Source organism: Pleurodeles waltl, chromosome 4_1 (assembly GCF_031143425.1).
Source record: "Pleurodeles waltl isolate 20211129_DDA chromosome 4_1, aPleWal1.hap1.20221129, whole genome shotgun sequence".
In the NCBI taxonomy this organism is placed as follows: domain Eukaryota; kingdom Metazoa; phylum Chordata; class Amphibia; order Caudata; family Salamandridae; genus Pleurodeles; species Pleurodeles waltl.
This window is the reverse complement of record NC_090442.1, coordinates 413062699-413087980: the sequence shown is the minus strand read 5'-3', so window position 1 is coordinate 413087980 and position 25282 is coordinate 413062699.

Here is a 25282-nt window from a genome sequence, read left to right as displayed (position 1 = left end):
TCTGTTAGTGGTGCTTCTGATGGCTCACGGGGGCATGTTATGCCCTGAAGGAGAGCCAAGGCTAAAGTGTGACTTTACCACTCATGTTGGACATCTGGTGAGGATGGTGTCCTCTTCCTTTCTGTTCTCTTACTGGTGCTCTGTCACCCCCTGTGACTTTTGGGGCTTCTCCTGTCATATGTCTCTTGCTGGTGCTTTAGACTGAAAAGAATTGTGGTTTCTGCTTCACCATGGCTCTCACCCCAGTCAAACAACAACCCAGTTTCTCACAGGCTTCATAATCCTTCGGGTAAATGATGCACTCTACCACCCATTATACACCCAACCTACCATTAATGAGGCTTGTTTAGCTTACTATGCCCATCTTTATGAACAGCAGGACCTGGTGGATGTGCAGGCTTCTCATGACTATGTCATAGCTGCTAGTAACCCAAGATTGACAGCTACAGCGGTGACATTATTGGGCATGGAAATCACCGTCACCTGCCCATTGAGTTGTATGACACCTTTATTTAAGTCCCTACCCTAACCAAACTATATGATGCAGGCAAGGCAGCTGGCTGTCTCCTGCCGACACTGCCTGAGGCCTTTCTAGTCCAACTCTTGAAGAATGACTAGACGGATTATTTACCAACATCTTACAGACCATAGTCTATCCTTAGTGTAGATTACAAAGTGCTGGCAGTCATGGCTCGCAACACCCGGGAAGGGACTGGGCAGCGTGTGCGGGGGGGACGGGTTCTAAATAAAATCACTTACTTCCTCCGCCATGCACCACTCCTCTGTCCTTCTTCACTGCAGCAGGCACAGGCTCCCAGCCTGCCCTGCGGCCAATCAAGACGCTGCTCAAAGCAGTGTCATGATTGGCTGGGAGTGCCGAGTCAGGGTGCTCCCAGGTAGACTGGGAGCCTGTGCAGGCTCTCTCAAGCCTGGCAACTGTATTGCCGGGCTTGAGAGAGCCTACTGTGCATGTGTGTTTAGCCGGCCCAAGACGGCTGGCCAAACATACATGTGCAGTGAGGGGGAGTGCTGGCCACTCCCCCTCACTGCTATTTACCCCCTTGGCCCTGCCCCTTTAAAGGATAATAAACAACGTTTTTTAAAGGTTTTGCAGCTGCCGCTGCTGGCGGTAGACATCGCTTCTCCGCCCTAATGGAGGAGCCACCCCTGAGTGCTGGACAAGATCTTGGCCAAGATCTTGGCCAACAGATTACTCCCCCATCCATCCAACTTCATCCATCATGATCAGTCAGGTTTTATTCCTAAAAGGAATACGACTCATAATACACAGGAATTGGTACAGGTGCTACACACACCTCCAACGGACTCTACTAAGGCCCTCATTCTCTCTATACACATCGAAAAGGCCTTTGATTCCTTGAAGTGGGATTTCTGTTAGCTCACAATGCCCAGTATGGGCCTCTGTGGGGGCTTCTTTGGCTGGACGTGCCTTCTTTACAAAGCCCTGACTGCTCGACTAAAGACTGGCTCTGTCATCTCCAAACCCTGCCAGGTAGAAAAGGGCATGCAACAGAGCTTCCATCTTTCACTGGTCCATTTTGCCATGGCCATGGACCTGCTGGCCCTAACACTCTGAATGGGTCAGCAGTGTTGAGGCCTACAGTTTGACTGCCCCCCTTTTATGTTTCTCTCTATGCAGATGACCTAGTGCTCTACCTACGGGCGAACGTTTGGATGCTGCGCAGTCAAGGAATTGGCCATCCCTCTATCCTGTGTGTAAACTAGGGCATATCTAATGCATTCACACTACAGCCTCCGACTACATGAGGGTAATCCTGCTGGGGACATTCTGGTATATGGAATTAACATCTACTACACTGAAATTGACTTACTTGAGAGCAATGTTCGAGCTGCACTTGCTGCCATATGCCAATATGTGTATTTCTGGTATGTCGTTACCTCTGTTCCCTCGCCTTCTATATTATTTTGCTGCCCTCCCGATTCTCCCTCACCTTCTATATTATTTTGCTGCCTCCCGATTCGCCTTCCTAAATCCCTCTTTTGTGAGATGGATAGCCTACTGACTCATCTGGGGGACAAACCATTGCAGAATTGCACTGACAAGACAACGACTCCAGATTGACAAAGGCAGGATGTAAGTACCCGATCTGGAACTTTCTTACCATCTACCTGCACAGCTGAAATGGGCAGCTTCCTCACACAATTAGGCCCTGATTTAAGAAAAGTGGTGCTAAACCCTGTGCAGCACCACTTTTCTTGCGCCCCTTAGCACCCCTCTAATGCCATCATGTGTGCGCCATATCTAAGATATGGTGCACCATGGCTGTAGTTAGGGGTACTAGCATCAACATTTTTGAGGCTAGTTCTGAGCTTTGCAGTATTAGCGTAAAAAATGTTGATGCTAATCCTGCAAAGCCTATTAAGGTCCAATGAAAACAACGGCATGCCTCCTTTTAACGCCTGCTCTGAGCAGGTGTTAAAAGTGCTGAAATAAATGTCTCAAAAAAATCTTATGCATTGCACCACTTTGTAAATTTGGTGCTGTGATTTTGACCTCGTTTGGCCACATTAGCCTCAAAAAAATGATGCTAATGTGGCGCAAGATTTTTACCATATGGTGCGGGACTGTCCAACTGTCACACCATACTGGGATACAGTGTTGAACTTAATGTTTCCACTGCTCGCAGCTTTGACAAACCCTGGCGGTCTGCCTACTGAGGCTGTTCCCTAAACCCACCGGTAAACTAATAACAAGATCTGCAGATCCAGCTCTTATCCTGGTATGAGGACAGTTGTCTGTGTACTGGAGATCTCCCGCAGGCCCTACTCTCCAGGGGTAAAGACATGCACTATTTATATGGGCTGAAGGTGAAGGTGAAGGTGCTTTGCTGAACTCAGAGGCACAAAGGGGTCTGCAAAGTCCTAACCTTGCAAGGGAGTGGGAGACAATTTGCTGGGACTGCCCGTTCATAGGCATTGATTGACGGCTGCGTTCTCCCTCTGATGAGCTAGCTTTTGTGCCCACGACTTACTAGATGGTCTGACTTGGCCTGTAAGGTGAGGGTTGGATGAACGACCAAAGAGCCCATCGCCCTGGGGCCAGCCATGCATTCCATCAACAGCTGCCCATCCGTGTGGGCTGAGAGGCCACTCCCCTCTACCTTTTTTCCTGACTTGAAGAGTGTCTGTCAGGCTTAACAAAAGGCAGCCTGACAAATGCTTTTCTGGTTCAGGTGAGACAGCCTGGCGCTGAACATGCGCTAAATGTGCAGACTCCTGGTTGCCTGAGCTCAACTTTGTTCGGCTGAAGTCACAGCTCCTGTGAGCATGACCTCTTCAGACTGGCAAAGCCTTGAGGCTCTCCCCCTCATGATGAGGGGGAGCGTCACTGATTGCTTTAGACCTGGTCGGTTCAGTTTTAAGCCCTGAAATGCCAAGGGCCAAGTGTCAGTCAGTGACACCTCTTCACGGAGTGGCACGGGGTCAGCAGTCTCACTGACCCCATCCCACTCTGTGACGAGATTGGGACTGCTGACTTCCCTCATTGGCTGATGCTAGGTCAGACAATGAAGGAAGGCACCAGTCCCAACCCTTCTGGGAGCTCTGAGGCTTGGGACTGCTGCCTTCCTCCACTGGCTGAGCATATGTCAGCCAATAAGGGAAAGCAGCAGTACCAACCCTCCTGGCACCTTCAAGGCTTCCCTATTGGAGCTGCTGCTCTTAAGGTAATTTTTATTTTATTTTATGTTTGGTGCATGCTTGTATGCATGTACAAATGCATGTGTATTTGTCAGTGAGTGTTGTGAATGGGTGTATGAGTTCATGTGTGAATGAATGGGTGAGAGTGAGGTGTATGTGTGAATGTTTAACCTCCCCCCTCCCCTACACCCCTCATAAAATTACCGGTCGCCACTACATTCCATCCCCCCAATTTTTTTTTAGAATATACCAATTTCAGAAGTTGGAGTGTTTGTTATTATTACTGTTTGTATTTTGTTGTCCTTAGCTCCCCCCCCCCCCACATTATATGTCAGATCCTTTCTTCCTCAGATGCATTATGTTTATGAACTTGTCTTATCGTCTATACTGGTGACTCCTATGTGCAAGATGTCATTTCTTTTTTCATGTGTATCTACAAACTTTAATAAAAATACCTTACAAAAAAAAGTACCTCCCTTCACTACTGGCATTCTTGCTGCAGCCGTGAAAATCAAAGCCCTGCTTTCAAGTTTTTCACCATTCTACTGGTTACAATGTAATAACGTTCTTCCAATGCCTCTTCTCCTGCATTGCCCCTCCTCTGTTTATATGCGTGCATTTCTCTGGATAAACTGTTACAAGTGATCCTGGTAAGAGAAATGAAATGGACAGAGATATAAATAGAGCAGCATAGTAAGAGATGTGGCATAGATGGAGAAGGGTGTAGAGATGCAGATGACAGAAAGATTTGTGAGGTAGCGATTGAAGTAAATAGAGAAAGGTGAGATAACCAGAAGGAAAGATGAAGAGAGGTAGAAAAAGGAAGTACCCCAAACCCCACCACCTGCCCTAAAAACACAACCTCGACCCGCCTACCTTCCCTAAAAATGCAAGTACTCCGACCCCCTACAACCTGCCCTAAAATTAAAAACACAACTAAACCGACCCCCAACCCGCCCTAAAAACACAAGTACCCCAACCCCCACCCACCCTAAAAACACAACTACCTCGACCCCCCATCACCTGCCCTAAAAACACAACTACCTCGACCCCACCACCTGCCCTAAAAACACAACTACTTCGACCCCCCACCCACCTTAAAAATATAACTACCCTAAACCCTCACCACCTGCCCTAAACAAAATAGTACCCTGACACCCCACCACCAGCCCATAATAATATAACTACCCGACCCCCCATCACCTGTACTAAAAACATAACTACCCCGACTCCCTACAACCAGCCATAAAAACATAACTACCCCGACCCCCCACCACCTGCCATAAAAACATAACTACTCTGACACCCCACCCCTGCCCCTTAAAAAAAAAAATGGCACCACCCGCCATAAAAACATAACTACCTGACCCCCACCATCCACCCGAAAAACATAACTACCCGATCCCCCATCCACCCTAAAAACATAACCAACTGACCCTGCCCTAAAAACACAACTACCCGCCCTAAAAACACTACTACCCCACCCGCCCTAAAAACACTACTACCCCACCGCCCCACCCACCCTAGAAAAACTACCCGACCGCCCCACCCGCCCTAAAAAAACATAACTGCCCTGACCACCCGCTCTAAGAAACCTAACTACTCCCACCCCTCACCTCTGTCCCTTAAAAAAATAAATGGCACCAGCCGTCCTATAAACAAAACTACCTGACCCTCCCACTCGTCCTAAAAACATAACTACCCGACCCACGCCCTAAAAACATAACTACCCTGCCCCCAGCCACCCTAAAAACACTACTACCTGACCTCCCACCTGCCCTAAAAACACTACTATCCCGACCTCCCACCCTCCCTAAAAAACATAACTACCCCGACCCCCCACCCGTCCTAAAAACATACATACCCGACCCCGCCCTATAAACACATCTACCCCGACCCCCCACCACCTGCCCTAAAAATACTATCCTGATCCCCCACCCGCCCTTAAGACATAACTACCCCACCCTCCATAAAAACACAAGTACCAGACCCCCACCACCTGCCGTAAAAACACTACTACTCCAACCCACCCACCCTAAAAACATAACTACCCCACCTGCCATAAAAACACAAGAACCCCGACCCCCCACCACCCGCTCTAAAAGCACTACTACGCCCGCCCACCACCCACCCTAAAAACATAACTACCCCGACCCCCCGACCCACCCTAAAAAACATAACTACTCCGATGCCCCACCCCACCTAAACACATAACTAGCCTGACCCACCACCATATGCCCTAAAAACAAACCTACCCGGACCCCTCCACCCTTTAAAAAAAAAATGGCCCAACTCCCCCAACCCAGCCCCACTTACCTGACCGCGTCCTCTCCCGATGCACTCTCCCTTTTGCTCTGCCTTAACCACGCATGTTCGTTGTTCAGCACATGCGTGGTTAAGGCAGAGAAAAAGCCCTGCGTTGCTCCAGCAAGCGTAGTTCTACTTGCGATGTAAACAACAGTGTTGTTTCGGACTCGTTCCGAATGTTATCCCAGTGCAGCAATCAAAGCTGCTGTTCTTGGATTGCAGAAGGAGAAAAAGCAATGAATAGTCATGTTTACTAAAAGTGGCATGATGATGCTCACTGTCCCTGCACTGGCACACAAACAGCCTGACTAACATCACACGCAACCTTTACACCAGGTTGCAGGCATGGGTGTGTGATCTGTAGCATATGATTTGTACCGGAAGCATACCATTCTAGTACAAAATTGTATGCTCAGACAAATTCTTAAATATTCCACACATTGTATATGCCCTGTACAGTGCATCACAGATGCAATATTTGAAATGTTTGGAGAAATTAAAACATGTCTACCAGTTAGCATCTGTTTCGAGGAGGGATTATTTTTTTATGCAAATCCTAGTCTATTAATCTTAGTAGAGCCCGCGCCGTGCGATGATCTATGGGTGCTTGCTTTGATCTGTCCAAGTAACACACATGTTACATTGCCTTGATGCAATGTGGTGCAAAGCAGCCTGACGTTAGTGGCGGCTGCCATGCATTTAGAGTGGTGAGGCGGACAAAATATGGGTGGGGTTAATACAATCATTATAAAAAAGCATTTACCTTACTGACTCGCCACGACATCCTCCTTGCTCCGTTTTCTTTTTTCCTTGAAGCTCTGGACCCAGGAAACTGCACTACCCAATCCCGTTGCTGCACTCATGCTGTTAAAGAGTATGGGAGAAGTGGCAGTATTGGAGGGAGTGGCCTCACTCAGCGCTCTTAAGAGCACTGGAGGCCTATACTGTCTCTAACCCAGGTGTCTTAAGACAAGCTGGGTTACAGAAGTTTAAAATGTGCATGTCTGGTTGCTGGCCGTCATAAGACTGCCACAAAGGGACATGCACACTTTAAACATAGTGCACAGCTCCCTGCTAACACTCAGCAGCAATTGCCCCACCCCGTCCTGACACTCTGTTCAGGATGGGTAGCCTAAAAATAAAAATGTTATTACCATTTATTTTTTATTTTTCAGCTTCTCTGGGGCATTTTTCCAGCAGTGCAAAGCTCCTCCACTCTCATGGAGAAGCTGCTGTCCACAGAGTGCTACTTGCGCAAAGAAAAAGGCACCTTTCCAGCACATAAACACTTTGCTAATTTTTGCATGGCTTTGCTCTGGTGCAAATCTCTGGTAAATCTTGTCCTAAATTTGTGTTAAGCATGCTCAGCTATTAAATTAGAAAACTAAGCTGAATTTCATCAGCCACGTTAGTTATTATGTCAGGAATTTTGATTGCCTCATTTATTTTACAGGGGTGTGGTTGGGGGCACTACGTAATTACCCACTTTGCCCATGCACCTGCGAAGCATGGTGAGCACAGGGGCCCCACCATATTGTTAAAGCTGCAGCTGGGGCGCCCCATCAGAGGGTGGAGCGGGGGTCTGCCCTGAAGTGGCACGTCCTCACGGAGCTGAGTGCTCTCGTGAACCTAGCTACTAAATGAAGTACAACAAACAGTAAATCAGGCGGTGAATGATTCTTACCATATACTTCATATTGCTTGCTGGTGGGCTCACTTGCGAACGAAATTTGTTATGCTCCTCAAGCACTGTTCTTATAAACTCGAGGTCGGTAGGAAGCGGCACTTTAGGCTGTGAACAACACCTGCTAAAAAGACCCAGCACCAGCACCCACATCTGATGTTGTATTCGCGTCATGGCGCCAAGAATGCTTGCGGCCTTCAAGATTCCCTGGATTATCCGCCTTGTGTGCTTCAGCCTCACCAATCCCGAAGGCCTTGGGTTTCAAACTCTGAACATTCCTCAAAGCAGTAAACTCGTAGTTGAATGGACGAAGTAGGTACCCCAGTAGCTGTCGTTTGAAAAACACGGTTTAAATGAGCAGTTGTGGGGCAAGTGAACATTACTGGTGTTGCTATTCCTACAGGACGCGGAAATGCCGCGCAGGTGCCATAATGGCGTCGTTGAGTGACTAAACAATCGCACACAGCGTTCTACCTTGTTACATTCTAATGGCGTGTCAAAAGTCCGTGGTACACTCCCAATTGGGATGTAAATGCTACATTGCTGATTTACAACTCTAATGTCCGGATTCGGAGATGGGCTTTGATACTTGGGCAAGCATACTGGTATTTAATTAGTGCAAAGGGATGCAACAGTTCTCTCTCTCGTAACAACAGCAGTTAAGGAAACCTCTAAAGCTGAGAGAGCGTGGTTTATATATAATCTATATTAACATGAAACATTCACATATTAATGGATAACGATGCTACGTAGAAAATGACAATACTAGCGATTTTGCTTAAACGTTTGTAAACGCGTCCTTCTATATCAATTTATTACACATTAGGACTCGTTTTAGGCCAATGAATCTTGTGGCCCAGTGGAGAGAAACCAGGATGAGATAACTGATCAATATGTCAAGCAATATATCAATATTGTCATCAATATTTACCACCACAATGCACTTTACTTTGGAAAAAGACATTGATCAAATTGTTGACGCAACCATGACCTCTCAGTCATGAATAACCACACCTTTAATAGAATTTTATTAATTTTATCCCCAATCTACGAGCAGAAGAGTTAATCTCAATACCAGGAAACATAATAGCATAGTCACAATATGACAACTGTGATAAGATTTCATTAATGCAAGAATCACAAACATAAGAACATAACACGGCGTGAACATAGATCGGAATACAGCAAATGTCGTATATGTCTCAGTTCAGCATAGCGTAACGTCAGTCATTTGTCTTATTTGCGTCAGTCGAAGTGAACTCCTGTCCTAACCACTAATTAGCATCAGCATGTGGGGCTTCATGCAAAACAATTTAGAACACCAATTTGGAAAAGATATAGCTATGGCCTTTATCAAAATGAGCAGTTGGTACCTAGAAAGGAAAAGCAAACAGACAAATTACAGATTGCATGGTCATAATTACCCTCCAAGGATTAGGTCAGCACACAGGATCAGTCTTCGTCTTCAGGATATCAGTCAAAACGCCATCAGTCTAAACTAGTATAAAGGACAGGGGACACTTCCCTCATAAGGAGGAGAAGCGTAGAGGGGCAGTCTATGGGTGAGGATGGTTTAATAAGTCTCAAAGTCACCAAACAGAGTGACAGAGTTTCTGGATAAAATCAATAGCATTCCCTTCCTAGTTCTGACGACCCTTCTGTGACATGGGTTTTTATCCCTTTTTCGTAATACCTTCCCCCAAAATTCTATTGGACATTTACTATACCCCACTATCTTTAACCTATTAAATTATACATTAGGTAATTCTCATTGTCACCCCACGATAATTCATAACATTTTAATTGGTCTTCATAATTGACGTCTTCGGAGGTGGCACATCCGGGGGTTACTTTACATCTTGGCACATCTTCTCGGGTCATGAGTTCCTTTGTCCATGGTTTAAACGTCCTTGTACATTACATTAATCTACATTTGTTTCAACTTCTTGTATAAACTCATACTAAAGCAGCAAGCATGCGGATGAGAACAGGATTGTACTGATTGATTGGGTTGAAGAAAAAGAACATTTGCAGGGTCATGGCCCTTTGCGAGTCAGCACACTGAAAAACAGAAAAAATGCTTTTAATATGAGAGCCAGGCAACTAAAACCCACAGCTCACGCTAACATAAGGCCTATAAGATTTTCAATATAAATGCAATATTATAATCGTTAATATAAACTTGATTAACCATAGCATGAACAATTTTATTCATTATTATCAGTTATTAGTTTGTGTATACATTGGTGGCCACATACATCCTGGTCATAATTCAAATCCACGTTTAAACAAAATCACTATTATTGTAGTTTTCTATGCAACATCATTGAGCATTGACATAAGCATTTTATTTTAGTATATGTAGTATTTAACTACGCTCTCTCAGTCCCTCCTCTGATGACGCTCATCATCACACAAACCTTTCCCTTTGACCTTTAATTTTTTATTTTTCACCTTGCGCATATTACGCATTTCAACATCTTGTCCCTTATGTGAACTTTCCCAAATTTCATTGAACATTTTCTCTCTTTCACTTTCTTCATTTTTCTGGTTCTTTTAGTCCAATTTTACTTGATTTTGCCATTGATTTTGCATGCCCCCCATAATCCTAATAGACAGGCCAGAACAATTAATAGACCCATTAGTATTTTCGCAAGCACCACATTCCAAATGTTGGTAAACCAGCTCCCTACTCTGGCAATTCCTTTTCCAATTTCCGTAATAAGCATTAAGCCCACAAATGTAGTAGATCCCAGGGATCGCTGGATCCTGTCCATTCAACATAAATGTCCACTTACTCTGAAACAAAAACACATGTCTGCATTTACTCGTTCCCACAAACAAATTGTCCTGTTCAGATTTTGGCCTGTATATACAAAGTCTACCTACATGTAATGCATCTATAGATAGCTAGCTTGCCTTGTGTTTTGATAGCGGTGTAAGCATAATCATTTGCGTATGTGCGTTTCTCCAACCCTTTTTCTAATCTCTCCTTCATTGCTTTGCGTCTATCATCAGTGTGATCTAAAAAGCTTTTCTCTTCAAGTGATAGTAAGCAGGTCAAATTATTGAGATGTGCATAAGCGGTTCCAAATGTAAGCGTTGGCTCAAAGAATCCTCTAACTATTTTTATATCATGTTCCTTAACTAACTTGTTCAGGAATTCAATCACAGGCACAAAGGAAAACACAACATCCAGATTTGAATAAAAGTATTGCACGTGCTCTTGATTATAGACCCTTGTTAGTAGCAAACTGCAACTAATCCCATAAGTTAGAGGAAGGCTATGGTAGGTAACTCCTTCCTGCACAGATGAAGGAATCTTAGTGCACACATAACAGTCTTTAGCATCCATGGTTTCCACATACTAATTTAGCAAGTGATAGAAAACATTAGTAGAAAGTTCCCCCTTTGAATTAGTTCCCTTATGCAAGTGTCTTGCATCCTGCTCAGATCTTTCCCACGGTGTTAGTGTTGTAGTTTCAGGTTTTGAAGTAGCATTAATAGTCTCCTCCTCTATCCATGGCATTCCCACAATCACTCCCACAATTATTATTGCACACACAATGCCTATTATAAGACCTAGCCAACCACACACCTTACTTCCCTTGTTACTATCTCTATTATAAGCCATGTCTGTATAGAATCAGATAGTAGATCAGTAATCAACCTTGAGGATGAATTAGAATTTTCTCTTGCTCACTGCGTATATTTACAGCGTCTACACTCACTCCAGGACCCCATTTGTCAAATCAGGTTAGCAGCTTGTCATAATCAGGTTTTCTTGAAGTCAATCCGGTTCTAATGTCACATTCGGTAATTTATAAAGTCTCTTTTCTCAGTTTTCAGATTTTCAATTTTAACCAAGTCTCTTCTTTTGATTAGTTCAGGTACAGTAGTATTGGCCTGGTACTTCTCGGTCGAAACAGAATGCTAGGAATTCTTGCTGCCACTCAGATGTTGTAGCATACGCCCATTCAGGACCTGTATATCTTCTGTTTGCGACTCTCTTTCTTTTCAACCTTCGTTCACCTTGCTGTTCTCCTTCACTAAGGTCTTCCACTCGGGATGTATCGTTTTCTTCTGTTATTGTTTCACTTGGTGTGTCTCTTATCCTTAAGAGTGGTTTCTCTGGCCAGTTATCACCCTTATGCGTCTTCTTTCGATGTGTCTTTTCAGGACGCTGGACAGCACCCTCCTCTTGTAATATGGGGCCAGATGTAGGAAACGTTTAGCGACTCGCAAATGGCAAAAATTGCCGTTTGTGAGTCGCTAAACGCGTTTCCCAATGCAGAAATGCATATTGAGAGTCGGTACCGACCCGCAATATGCATTTCTGAATCGCAAATAGGAAGGGGTGTTCCCTTCCTATTTGCGATTCTGAGTGGTATGCAATACCATTTGCGACCGCATATGCGGTCGCAAATGGTGTGGCTGTTACCATCCACTTCAAGTGGATGGTAACCCACTCGCAAATTGGAAGGGGTCCCCATGGGACCCCTTCCAGTTTGTGAATGGACCCAAAAATATTTTTTCAGGGTAGGTAGTGGTCCAAGGGACCACTACCTTCCCTGAAAAAAAACCGAAACTAAAGGTTTTGGATTTATTTTTAAGTGCAGCTCGTTTTCCTTTAAGGAAAACGTGCTACACTTAAAAAAAAAAAACCTGCTTTATTGAAAGCAGTCACGAACATGGAGGTCTGCTGACGACAGCAGGCCTCCATGTTTGCGAGTGCCTATACTCGCTATGGGGCCGCAATTTGCGACCCACCACATGAATATTTATGAGGTGGGTCATTGCGACCCCATAGCGAGTCGCAGTCGGTGTCTGAGACACCGTACTGCATACCAATTTGCAACTTGCAAATTGCGAGTCGCAGGGACTCGCAATTTGCAAGTCGCAAATTGGTTCTTTGCTACATCTGGCCCATGGTGTTTTCACTTGATGGACCTGCAGCTGGCTCAGGAGACTTTGGCACACTCCGATTTCTTTCTACTATTTCTCCTTCTTCTTCTGGGTCTGTAGCGGGTTCGAGTTCTAACCTGTATCTGTCTACTTCTGGGAGAACCTATCCTTGATTTAGTTCTCCTGCTGCCTCTACTGAGATAGGGACTCTGTCACCTCTCTCTAACTCATTCACTGTCTGAGGGACGAGGCTGTTCTCAGTGGGCCTTCCGGCAGTCTCCGTTCCTTCTTGACTGTTTTCTGGCCCTGAGACTTCTCTTCCCGAAGTTGTTGTGCCGGAAACTTCAAGTTCCTCCTCAACAGGACATGTTACCTTTTTTGTGTGACTGGCATGTATCCAGTTTGGAACTCCTGCACACTTTACAGAGGTAGTAGTTGTCAAGATTACTTGATACGGCCCTTTCCAACGTGGCTCCAGACACAACTTTCTCACATGCTTCTTGACAACCACCCAGTCACCGGCTTGTAGGGTGTGGCCTGGATCTCCAATCGGTGGCAATGTGTTAGCTTCCACCTGGTGAGAGAAAGAGCTAATCACATCAGCAAAACCTTTGCAGTAGTCCAACACCATATCATCTGTGATATTCACTAGAGCATTTGCAGGGACTGCTGGCAAACTCATAGCTCTACCCATGAGGATCTCATGGGGGGATAGTCCCATTTTCTTGTCTGGGGTGTTGCACTAAGGGCAACGCATCTGGCCATTTCATATTGGTAGCTGCACACATTTTTCCCATTCTCGATTTCAAAGTACCGTTCATTTGCTCCACTAGTGCTGATGCTTCAGGGCGGTAGCTACAATGCAACTTTTGTTCGATGTCAGGTGCGGAACACAGGAGTTTAATCACCTCATTGTCGAAGTGTCTGCCCCTATCCGACTCTATAGAGACCAGAAACCCGAACCTTGGTATTAGTTCCCTAAGTAGCAACTTTGCAACTGTGAGACTGTCATTCCTACATGTGGGGTAGGCTTCAATCCAGTGACTGAAAACACACACAATCACCAACACGTACTTCAATCCTCCACAAACAGGCATTTCAATGAAGTCCATTTGCATTTTGCTGAATGGACCGCCAGCTCTCCCAATGTGGCTCAAAGTTACCACTGTCCCTTTTCCAGCATTCATTTGGTGACCGATGATGCACCTGTGACACATAACCTCAGCAGCATGTCTGAATTTTGGGTTGAACCAGTCGATTTTAAATGACCTGATCATCGCATCCCTCCCGAGGTGAGCCTGTCCATGATACAGCCTGGCAAACTGAGATAGAAGGCTGTTTGGCAGGACTAGTTTTCCTTCCTCTGAGACCCACAAATCGTCAGCCCTCTGTATACATTGCATTCTATGCCAGGAAATTGTTTCCTCTTTGCTTGCACAACTTTGTAATGTTTTTGACTCATCTAGTGTGTCAACCACCCGTAATGCAAGATTCAAACATGTGTCATTTTCAGTTTGCGGAAACAATTCCCACTGCTCTTTGAACGATATGCAGTTCAATGCGCAAAACCTTGCGACTTGATCTGCATAACTGTTTCCCATGGACACAAAGTCTTGTGACCTAACATGAGCATTGCATTTCACCACGGCAATTTCAAGAGGTAACTGAATTGCATGTAACAAATCCTTTATTTGTTCACCATTTTTCACAGGAGAACCAGAAGAGGTCATAAAACCTCTCTGCGCCAAGAGTTGGCCAAAATCATGTACAATTCCGAATCCATATCTGCTATCAGTATAGATAGTGACTCTCAAGTTCACAGCTGCGTGGCATGCCTTAGTGAGGGCAATTAATTCTGCCACTTGAGTGGAAAACACTCTCTCGAGCCAGGAGGCTTCAATGATACCAGCTATGGTACATACAGCATAACCAGCTCTCAGCGTTCCAACAGAATCTCTTAAACAGGACCCATCAACAAACATGATACAGTAATTTTCTTTCAATTGTGTGTCCTGAATGTCTGGACATGGTTTGGTACATAGTTCTGTTACCTCAAGACAATCGTGTTTGAATTCTTCTTCATTGTTGATTTCAGTGTTCTCAACAGGAAGTAAAGTTGCCGGGTTCAATACAGTACATCGCTTTAGTGAGACATTTGGTGCCCCAGTATGATTGTCTCATACTTAGTGAGACAAGCATTTGTCATGTGCTGAGTTTTAGTTCGAGTCAACAAAATTTCAACTGAATGCGGAACCATTACTGTTAGGGGGTATCCCATGACTATGCCTTCACATTGTGTAAGGCTCTGACCAACTGCTGCAACTGCGTGCAAATAACCCGGTAAGGCTGCTGCGACGGGGTCCAAGGTAGCTGAAAAATATGCTACAGGGCGATTTGCACCTCCATGGACCTAATTGTCAAGACAGACAAAGAACAAGCATCACGTTCATGACAAAACAGTAGAAAAGGCTTCGTATAGTCAGGCATGCCTAACGCTGGTGCCCTGCACATGCATTCTCTTAATTCCATAAATGACTCAAGATCTTCTTTGGACAAGGATGGTATATGGCTAATCCTTGATCTCCTTGCCTGTCCGTTTTATCAAAGGTTTTGAGATGATCGAGAAGTTGGGTATCCACTGGCGACAGTAGCCCACCATTCCCAAAAACATCCTGACATCTCTTTTTGTCGTTGGAGGGTTCATCTGCAAATTGGCTGTTATTCTTTCTTTTGATATTCTCCTGGACCCTTTTTCGATCAAATGCCCTAGGTATTTTACCTCTTTCTGACAGTATTGCAACTTCTTAGGTGACACCTTGTGCCCATTCTTTCCCAAATGATTCAGTAAAGCAATGGTATCGTATTTACAGTTGTCCCTAGTTTTGGATGCAATCAGCAAATCATCGATGTACTGCACTAGGGTCGAATTGAAAGGCAGTACCAAGGACTCCAAATCCTTTTTCAATATCAGATTGAAGATGGACGGTGATTCGGAAAACCCTTGAGGAATTGTGCACCAACTGTACACCTTATCCAGGAATTTGAAACTGAACAAAAATTGGCTGTCCTCATGAAGAGGTATTGAAAAGAAGGCTTGTGACAAGTCTATAACAGTGAACCATTCAGCATCGCAGGGAACCTGAAACATGATTACTGCTGGATTGGGCACTACGGGGCAACATTTTACCACAATTTCGTTTATTTTTCTCAAATCCTGCACAATTCGAACCTTCCCACAAGGCTTCTTCAAACCCATTATGGGAGAGTTACATGGACTGCTCAAAACCTCTTTCAGGACTCCCTGTCTCAAAAAATCTGCAATTATCTGTGACACTTTGATAAGAACATCTTGTGCCATATGATATTGTGGCACCTGAGGGAACACCGCATTCGGCTTTACCTGGACTCTAACTGGTTCTACCCCTTTTATTAGTCCCACTTTCTTTCCTGTCAGATCCCACACTTTCTCTGTTACCGTCCCCTGTAACTCAACAGGTAGATAAATCATGGTAAGCATCGGGAACAGGGTAATTAAAGGGTAATACTCATTAGCTGTCCCTGTGTCCTCCTCTGAGAACTGACCTTCATCTCCCTCATCGTCACTATTTGTCTGTACTTCGATTCTGTCATTAGAACAGGTAATCGAACATTTTGTCTTGCACAGTAAGTCCCTTCCCAGTAGGGATACTGGACTTGAATCACAGACTACAAACCTATGTAGCCCCTGGAAGTTGCTGATCTCAACCTGTACTGGATCTGTAATCGGGTTTGTCAGATATTGGTTTGCTACTCCGACTACCCTTATGGTACGCCCTGAAAGTGGTAATTTCGGAACCTCTGCACTCCTGGCTGTAGAGCGTGTAGCTCCGGTGTCAACCAGAAACGAGAACTTGTAACCCATCACCTTGCCTTCCACATATGGACCCCTCTGATCCACCTCTGAGGATGCTGCAAGCCTGCACTCTTCGCTGTCTGAACTATCATCTGACCACTCTCCATTCATGCCATTTTCACCTTGCAATGGGAACTGTTGTACAGTATTGTTTTGACTTATTACCTGGCCTATGACCTGTTGAGGAAGCATCACCTGTTGCTGTCCCATCGGAGCCATTGGTAATTGCATTTGCTGTCTAGGTACCACGGGACTCTGCTGTTGTAATGGTTGTATTTGCGCTGGCTGAAAACGCGGCATTTGCAAGTGCTGCATCGGCTGTACATCTTGCATTTGTACCAGATTGTTCTGAAAATTCGGGTTTTGATGTCTCATTTTTGGGCCTCTTACATTTTGCAATGTAACAACATTAGCACTTTGCTGAACAACACCATCCTGCACCATATTCGGGCACTCCCGTTTCCAGTGCCCCACACCCCCGCACGTGTGACATGGTGACATCTTTTTCACTCCTTGTACATCATTTTGAACCACAACAGTATTCAAGTCTGGACCACGATTCACAAACCCTCGGCCTCGACCTCTCGGCTGTGTCTGAAACGCACCATTCATTTGCGGTTGTTGCTGTATCATCTGTTGAACTCCATTTCCCTGTATTCCTGCCTGTGCAGCCCTTATCTGCATCACCATCACTTTCTCTTTCAGCTTTTTCTGCTTCAGTTCAATCTCATCACTACAGTATTTTGCATACTGTAACACTTCATCAATCGGCTTCGCTTGCCAACAAATCAAATTATTCTTAATCATCTGGCTAACTTCTGGTCTCAGCCCTTCGACGAATCTAAACACAAGATGGTTCATGTCCTTCGGGTCAATAGTCTCAGTACCACTGTAGTGTTTGAATGCCTTTAACAATCTCTCATAGTAAGCATGTATTGATTCCTTAACCTCTTGAGAGGTCTGGTCAATCTTCTGCCAATCAGTCACCTTCGGCGACACCTTTTGTTTTAAAAACTCAATCACCTTATGATAGTATTTCATCACCTCTTCAGAGGGCGCCCCGGTCACCTTATCCCTTGCTGGCTCCTTCGTCGGCCAATCTACCCCTCTCTTGCTCTCGAGCCACAAATCAGGCGGAACAATGATCTCGAACAAGGTATTCAAGTCTTCCCAGAGACACTTAGCAAGTTTCACAAACCTATCTGTTTGTTGGTACCACTCGATCGGTTTCTCCCTCAATCTGGGATAATCATTAGTAAAAGATAGGATGTCTCCTCTGGACCATGGTACATGAACTAAGACACCACCAGCTGTCTCTCTCATGGGTAATATTTTTACTGATTCCACATCGGGGGAGGCCTTAGCCTGATTCGACCCTGGACTGTCACCCTTTTCCTTATCTCTTTTCTTTGCCCATCTGCCCTCCCATTTTTCTAGTGCACCCCAAATTTGCGCACTTTGCAATCATTCTTTTAAATGTGCCTTCATTCCCGCAGACCTCATGTGCTCAAAATCTTTAGAGTCAAAATCCAATCTGTAACTTCTTTTCAAGTGTTTAGTGTTTCCGATATCAATATTGTATTTATCTGCCAGGTTTGCTAATCTCTGATGCACCTTGTCTACTTCTTTGGTAATCTTGGGGCATAAAAATCTTAATTCTGCTTCCGTGTATGATTCCAATCTGTTTACTCCCATTGTACCTTCCACTAATTCAGCAGCTTCTGCCCCTAACCTTACAAAGTTTAGGTACTCATCTTGCTTTCCCTTTTCTGGTTCGACTGCAGCCACTGCAGCCTTTTGTGAAGTATAAGTCTTTTCTAGCCATTCGTTTAGTTGTTGTACTGTGAAACCCTGCAGTGAAATGTTCCCTGCATGTATTATCGGTGAATGTGAGGTGTTCACACTCATCGTCTGTGGAGTTAAAACCCCTAGCCCTGCTTGACGCATTGCTTCCATGGGTGCTCCCACTGGGCTAAGGTCCATTAAAGACCTTGGCTGTTCAACTGCTTGTTCTCCATTATCTGGGGAGTTCCCATAGACCCTCCTCTTATCACATCTTGAGTGATTACTCCCTGGTCACATACGCCGGTTTTGCCTTGCTCATACAATGGCACTGGTGGACCAACAGTAATTGGCAATGATATGGCAGCAGGTGTCTGACCTGGTCCCAGACTCCGTGGAGCAGTAACCCCATAGGTCTGTTCCAAGGTACCCGGGACAGGCACTAATGGCGGGCCAGCTACTGGGTTGTACCCTGATATCAGCTGTGGCTGTGGTTGGGACAGTAATTTCGGAGTTGACTCAATCTGCACTAATTTTGATTTCGTGTATATCGGGTCTGGCAGCACTATCAGATTTGTAGTAGTCTCAAGTACTGGGACGTCTGGGTAGATTCTCTGTATCTGCGGTGGAGGTTGCAACTGTATCGGTATGTCTGGTGCAGTGGGTACACTGACACCATTCTGTATCGAAGCCATATCACTAGTCTGTACTGTATCAGCAACTCCCTTTTCCTGCGTCTGGTTCCCAGGATTCATGCTAGTGCTTGGAGCGCCATCGCACACCGCATAAGGTGGCGGGTGATCATGTAATAACCTGTCCATGAATTCCTCATCGTCTGAATCATCTTCCTCTTCCCAAGGTCTTTTATTCTCTTCAGATTTTTTCGAGTCTTTATCTGTCTTACAGGAGGCTTTCTTTCCCTGTGTCTCTTCTCCCTGTGCTATCGCTGGGAACAATTTTAATCCGTAAACAATTCCCCTTCTCCACATTTTACTCTTGTTATCCCATCTAGCCTCTGCATAAGATTTTTCTGCCCTTCTCAGTCTTCTCTGAAACTTTTCTTGTCTCTGTTTAAGACCCATTAGATCCCAAACCGCTAAAGCCTCATATTGGGCTGGCCTCGGAGGTGGTTTCTGTACACTTAACATCCACCTCAAATTTTCGAGTACCCTTGTATTGAACGTTCCATGTTCCGGAAACGCTAAACATCCCTCCTTCTCTGTCAATTTGCGCCACTGTTTCATCCATAAACATGGTGCGACACCTTTCTCTTCCATGACTATATATGGAGATTTGGCGAATTCTAAAGTGCACTAGGACGAGCCATTGACAAGTCAAGAGTAGAATTTGCAGGTCCAATTCTGCTTGCGTATGCGGGAGCTGATAAGGAGAAAGTAGCGGCCGAGGCTTCAAGTGAAATCTCTGTAAAGTTCTGAAGCGAATGTGTTACCCTTCCTGTAGTAAACTGACAGATTTGTGATTGTCATTTAAGGTGCTCGCAATAATTTGCATTAGTTTGTGTGGATTCAGTGAGGAGCAGACGAGCCGCAAGTCTTTGTCAGCCGCAGTGTGTGAGTGTGACGTCAGTGGTGCTGCGCTGAGATAGGTCAGTTGTCGAGTGGGGTCGCGCACGGATTGGCTGCCGTCCGTGAGAGGCAATAGGTTGAGAAAGGTGGGTGAAGAGTGTCCTGGGAACTTGGGGCCAGATGTAGCAACAGAAAATTTTGCGAGTTGCAAATTGCGAGTCATACCGACTTCCAATTTGCAACTCGCAAAATTTTATGCAGAAAGGTGTCTCAGACACCTTCTGCGACTCGCTATGGGGTCGCAAAGACCCACCTCATGAATATTAATGAGGTGGGTCGCAAATTGCGACCCCATAGCGAGTCCCTCCACTCACAGGGATGGTGGCCTGCTTTTGACAGCAGACATCCATGTCTGTGACTGCTTTTTTAATAAAGCAGTTTTTTTTTTTGAATAGCAGCCCTTTTTCCTTAAAGGAAAAGGAGTTGCAATTCAAAAAAATAATGAAACCATTTGGTTTCATTTTTTCAGAGTAGGCAGTGGTCCATTGGACCACTGCCTGCTCTGAAAAAATATTTACAGCGACATTCACACAGGGGAATGGGACCACTTCCTGTTTGCGAATGAGTTACCACCCACTTCAAGTGGGTGTTAACTGCGAATTGCTTTGCGACCGCTTTCGTGGTCACAAAACAATTCTGCATCGCGGTGCGAGTCGCAAATAGGAAGGGAAGACCCCTTCCTATTTGCGAGTCGGATTCACATTTTGCGAGTCGGTACTGACTCGCAAAATGTGAATCAGCATCACGATGGCCGTTTTGCATGTCGCAAACTGTGTTTTTCGCAGTTTGCAACATGCAAACCAGTTCCTACATCTGGCCCTAAGTCACTTTCTGATTAAATACAAATAAGAGAAAATTGCAAAATGAACTTTGTCAAAGCATTCAAGAGCGCTCTGAAAGGAGATGCATATATTATAGCAACTGATGGGGAGCCTACACCACCCGAGGGTACTCCAGCTTATATAGTTATGGAAGAGAAAGGTGTTGCACCATGTTTATGGATGAAACAGTGGCGCAAACTAACAGAAAAGGAGGGATGTTTAGCGTTCCCAGAACATGGGACGTTCAATACGAGGGTGCTAGAGAATTTGAGGTGGATGTTAAGTGTACAGAAACCACCTCTGAGGCCAGCTCAGTATGAAGCTCTAGCGGTTTGGGATCTAATGGCTCTTAAACAGAGGCAAGAAAAGTTCCAGAGAAGACTAAAAAGGGCAGAAAAAGCTTATGCAGAGGCTAGATGGGATGATGGTAATAAAATGTGGGGAAGGGGAATTGTTGACGGATTGAAATTGTTCCCAGTGATAGCACAGGGAGAACAAACACAGGGAAAGAAAGCCTCCTGTAAAACAGATAAAGATTCAAACAAATCTAAAGAAAATAAAAGACCTTGGGAAGAGGAAGATATTTCAGATGATGAGGAATTAATGGACAGATTATTACATGATCGCCCTCCACCCTATGCGGTGAGCGATAGTGCTCCAAACACTAGCATGGATCCTGGGAACCAGACGCAGGAGAAGGGAGTTGCTGATACGGTACAGACTAGTGATACTGCTTTGATACAGAATGGTGTCAGTGTACCCATTGCGCCAGAAATGTCTATACAGTTGCAACCTCCACCGCAGATACAGAGAATCTACCCAGACGTTTCAGTACTTGAGACTACTACAAATCTGATAGTGCCGCCAGATCCGATATATACGAAATCAAAGTTAGTGCAAATTGAGTCAACTCCAAAATTGCTGTCCCAGCCGCAACCACAACTGATACCAGGGTACAACCCAGTAGCTGGTCCGCCATTAGTGCCTGTCCCGGGTACTTTGGAACAGACCTATGGAGTTACTGCTCCACGGAATTTGGGACCAGGTCAGACACCTGCTGCCATATCGTTGCCAATTACTGTCGGTCCACCAGTGCCATTGTATGCTCAAGGCAAAACTGGCGTGTGTGATCAGGGAGTAATGACCCAAGATATGATAAGAGGAAGGTCTATAGGAACTCCTCAGATAATGGCCCCGGGAGAACAAGCAGTTGAAAAGCCAAGGTCTTTAATAGACCTTAGCCCAGTGGGAGCACCCATAGAAGCAATGCGTCAAGCAGGGCTAGGGGTTTTGACTCCACAAACGATGAGTACGAATGGCTCACAGTCGCCAATGATACATGCAGGAAACATTTCACTGCAGGGTTTTACAGTGCAACAGCTAAATGAATGGCTAGAAAAGACTTATACTTCACAAAAGACTACAGTGACTACAGTCGAACTGGAAAATGAAAGGCAAGATGAGTACCTACATTTTGTAAGATTGGGGGCAGAAGCTGCTGAATTAGTGAAAGGTACGATGGGAGTAAATAGATTGGAGTCATACACGGAAGCAGAATTGAGATTCCTGTGCCCCAAGATTACCAAGGAAGTAGGCAAGGTGCATCAGAGATTAGCGAACCTAGCAGATAAATACAATATTGATATCGGAAACACTAAACATTTGAAAAGAAGTTACAGATTAGATTTTGACTCCAAAGATTGTGAGCACATGAGGTCTGCGGGAATGAAGGCACATTTAAAAGAATTGTTGCAAAGTGCGCAAATTTGGGGAGCACTGGAAAAATGGGAAGGCAGATGGGAAAAGAAAAGAGATAAAGAAAAAGGGGACAGTCCAGGGTCAAATGAAGCCAAAACTTCACCGATGTGGAATCGCTAAAAATACTACCCATGAGAGAAACAGCTGGTGGTGTCTTAGTTCATGTACCATGGTCCAGGGGAGACATCCTATCCTTTACTAATGATTATCCCAGATTGAGGGAGAAACCGATCGAGTGGTATCAACAGACAGACAGGTTTGTGAAACTTGCAAAGTGTCTTTGGGAGGACTTGAATACCTTATTTGAGATCATTGTTCCGCCTGATTTGTGGCTCGAATGCAAGAGAGGGGTAGATTGGCCGACAAAGGAGCCGGCAAGGGATAAAGTGACCGGAGCACCCTCTGAAGAGGTGATGAAGTACTATCATAAGGTGATTGAGTTTTTGAAACAAAAGGTGTTGCCGAAGGTGATTGATTGGCAGAAGATTGACCGGACCTCTCAAGAGGTTAAGGAATCGATACATGCTTACTATGAGAGATTGTTAAAGGCATTCAAACATTACAGCTGTACAGAGACTATTGAACCGAAGGACATGAACCATCTTGTGTTTAGATTTGTTGAAGGTCTGCGACCAGAAGTTAGCCAGATGATTAAGAATCATTTGATTTGTTGGCAACCGAGGGTTTGTGAATTGCGGTCCAGACTTGAATACTGTTGTGGTTCAAAATGACATACAAGGGGCAAAAAAGATGTCACCATGTCACGCGTGCGGGGCGTGGGACACTGGAAACGGGAGTGCCCGAATGCGGTGCAGGACGGTGGTGTTCAGCAAAGCACTAATGTCGGCACATTGCAAAATGTGGGAGGCCCAAAACTGAGACATCAGAACCCGAATTTTCAAAATAACCTGGTACAGATGCAAGGGGTACAGCCCATGAAACAGATGCAAATGCCGCGTTTTCAGCCAGCGCAAATGCAACAGTACAACAGCAGGTTCCCATGGTACCTAGACAGCAAATGCAATTACCAATAGCTCAGATGGGACAGCAACAGGTGATGCTTCCTCAACAGGTCACAGGTCAGGTAATGAGTCAAAATAATACAGTCCAGCAATTGCCATTACAAGGTGAAAATGGCATGAATGGAGAGTGGTCAGATGACAGTTCAGATAGCGAAGAGTGAAGGCTTGCAGCATCCTTAGAGGTGGATCAGAGGGGTCGATATGTGTAAGCAAAGGTGATGGGCTACAAAGTCTCGTTTTTGGTTGATACTGGGGCTACACGCTCTACAGACAGAAGTGCAGAGGTTCCAAAATTACCACTTTCAGGGCGTACCATAAGGGTAGTCGGAGTAGCAAACCAATACCTGACAAACCCGATTACAGATCCAGTACAGGTTGAGATCGGCAACTTCCAAGGGCTACATAGATTTGTAGTCTGCGATTCAAGTCCAGTATCCCTACTGGGAAGGGACTTACTATGCAAGACAAAATGTTCGATTACCTGTTCTAATGACGGTATCGAAGTGCAGACAAATAGTGACGATGAAGGAGACGAAGGTCAGTTCTCAGAGTAAGAGACAGGGACGGCAAATGAGGATTATCCTTTAATTACCTTGTTCCCAATGCTTACCATGATTGATCTAACTGTCGAGTTACAAGGGAGGGTAACAGAGAAAGTGTGGGATCTGACAGGAAAAGAAGTAGGGCTAATAAAAGGCGTGGAACCAGTTAAGGTACAGGTAAAGCCGAATGCAGTGTTTCCTCAGGTGCCACAATATCATATGGCACAAGATGTTCTTATCGAAGTGTCAAAGATACTTTCAGATTTTCTGAGACATGGAGTCCTGAAAGAGGTTTTGAGCAGTCCATGTAACTCTCCCATAATGGGTTTGAAAAAGCCTTGTGGGAAAGTCCGAATTGTGCAGGATTTGAGAAAAATAAACAAGATTGTGGTAAAATGTTGCCCCATAGTGCCCAATCCAGCAGTAATCATGTTTCAAGTTCCATGTGATGCTGAATGGTTCACCGTTATAGACCTGTCACAAGCTTTCTTTTCGATACCTCTTCATGAGGACAGACAATTTTTGTTCAGCTTCAAATTCTTGGATAAGGTGTACAGTTGGTGCAGAATTCCTCAAGGGTTTTCTGAATCACCGTCCATCTTCAATCAGATATTGAAAAAGGATTTGGAGTCCTTGGTACTGCCTTTTAATTCGACTTTAGTACAGTAAATCGATGATTTGCTGATTGCATCCAAAACAAGGGACAACTGTAAATACGCTACCATTGCCTTACTGAATAATTTGGGAAAGAATGGGCATAAGGTGTCACCTAAGAAGCTGCAATACTGCCAGAAAGAGGTGAAATACCTAGGACATCTAAATAAAAGAGGGTCCATGCGAATATCAAAATAAAGAATAACAGCCATATTGCAAATGAACCCTCCAACGACAAAAAGGGATGTCAGGATGTTTCTGGGAATGGTGGGCTACTGTCGCCAGTGGATACCCAACTTCTCTATCATCTCAAAACCTTTGATAAAACTAACAGGCAAAGAGATCAAGGATGAGCCATATACCATAGCTTTGTCCAAAGAGGAGCTTGAGTCATTTATGGAATTGAGAGAGTGCATGTGCAGGGCACCAGCGTTGGGTATGCCTGATTATACGAAGCCTTTTCTACTGTTTTGTCATGAACGTGATGCTTGTTCTTTGTCTGTCTTGACACAGGTCCATGGAGGTGCAAATCGCCCTGTAGCATATTTTTCAGCTACCTTGGACCCCGTCGCAGCAGCCTTAACGGGTTGTTTGCGCGCAGTTGCAGCAGTTGGTCAGAGCCTTACGCAGTGTGAAGGCATAGTCATG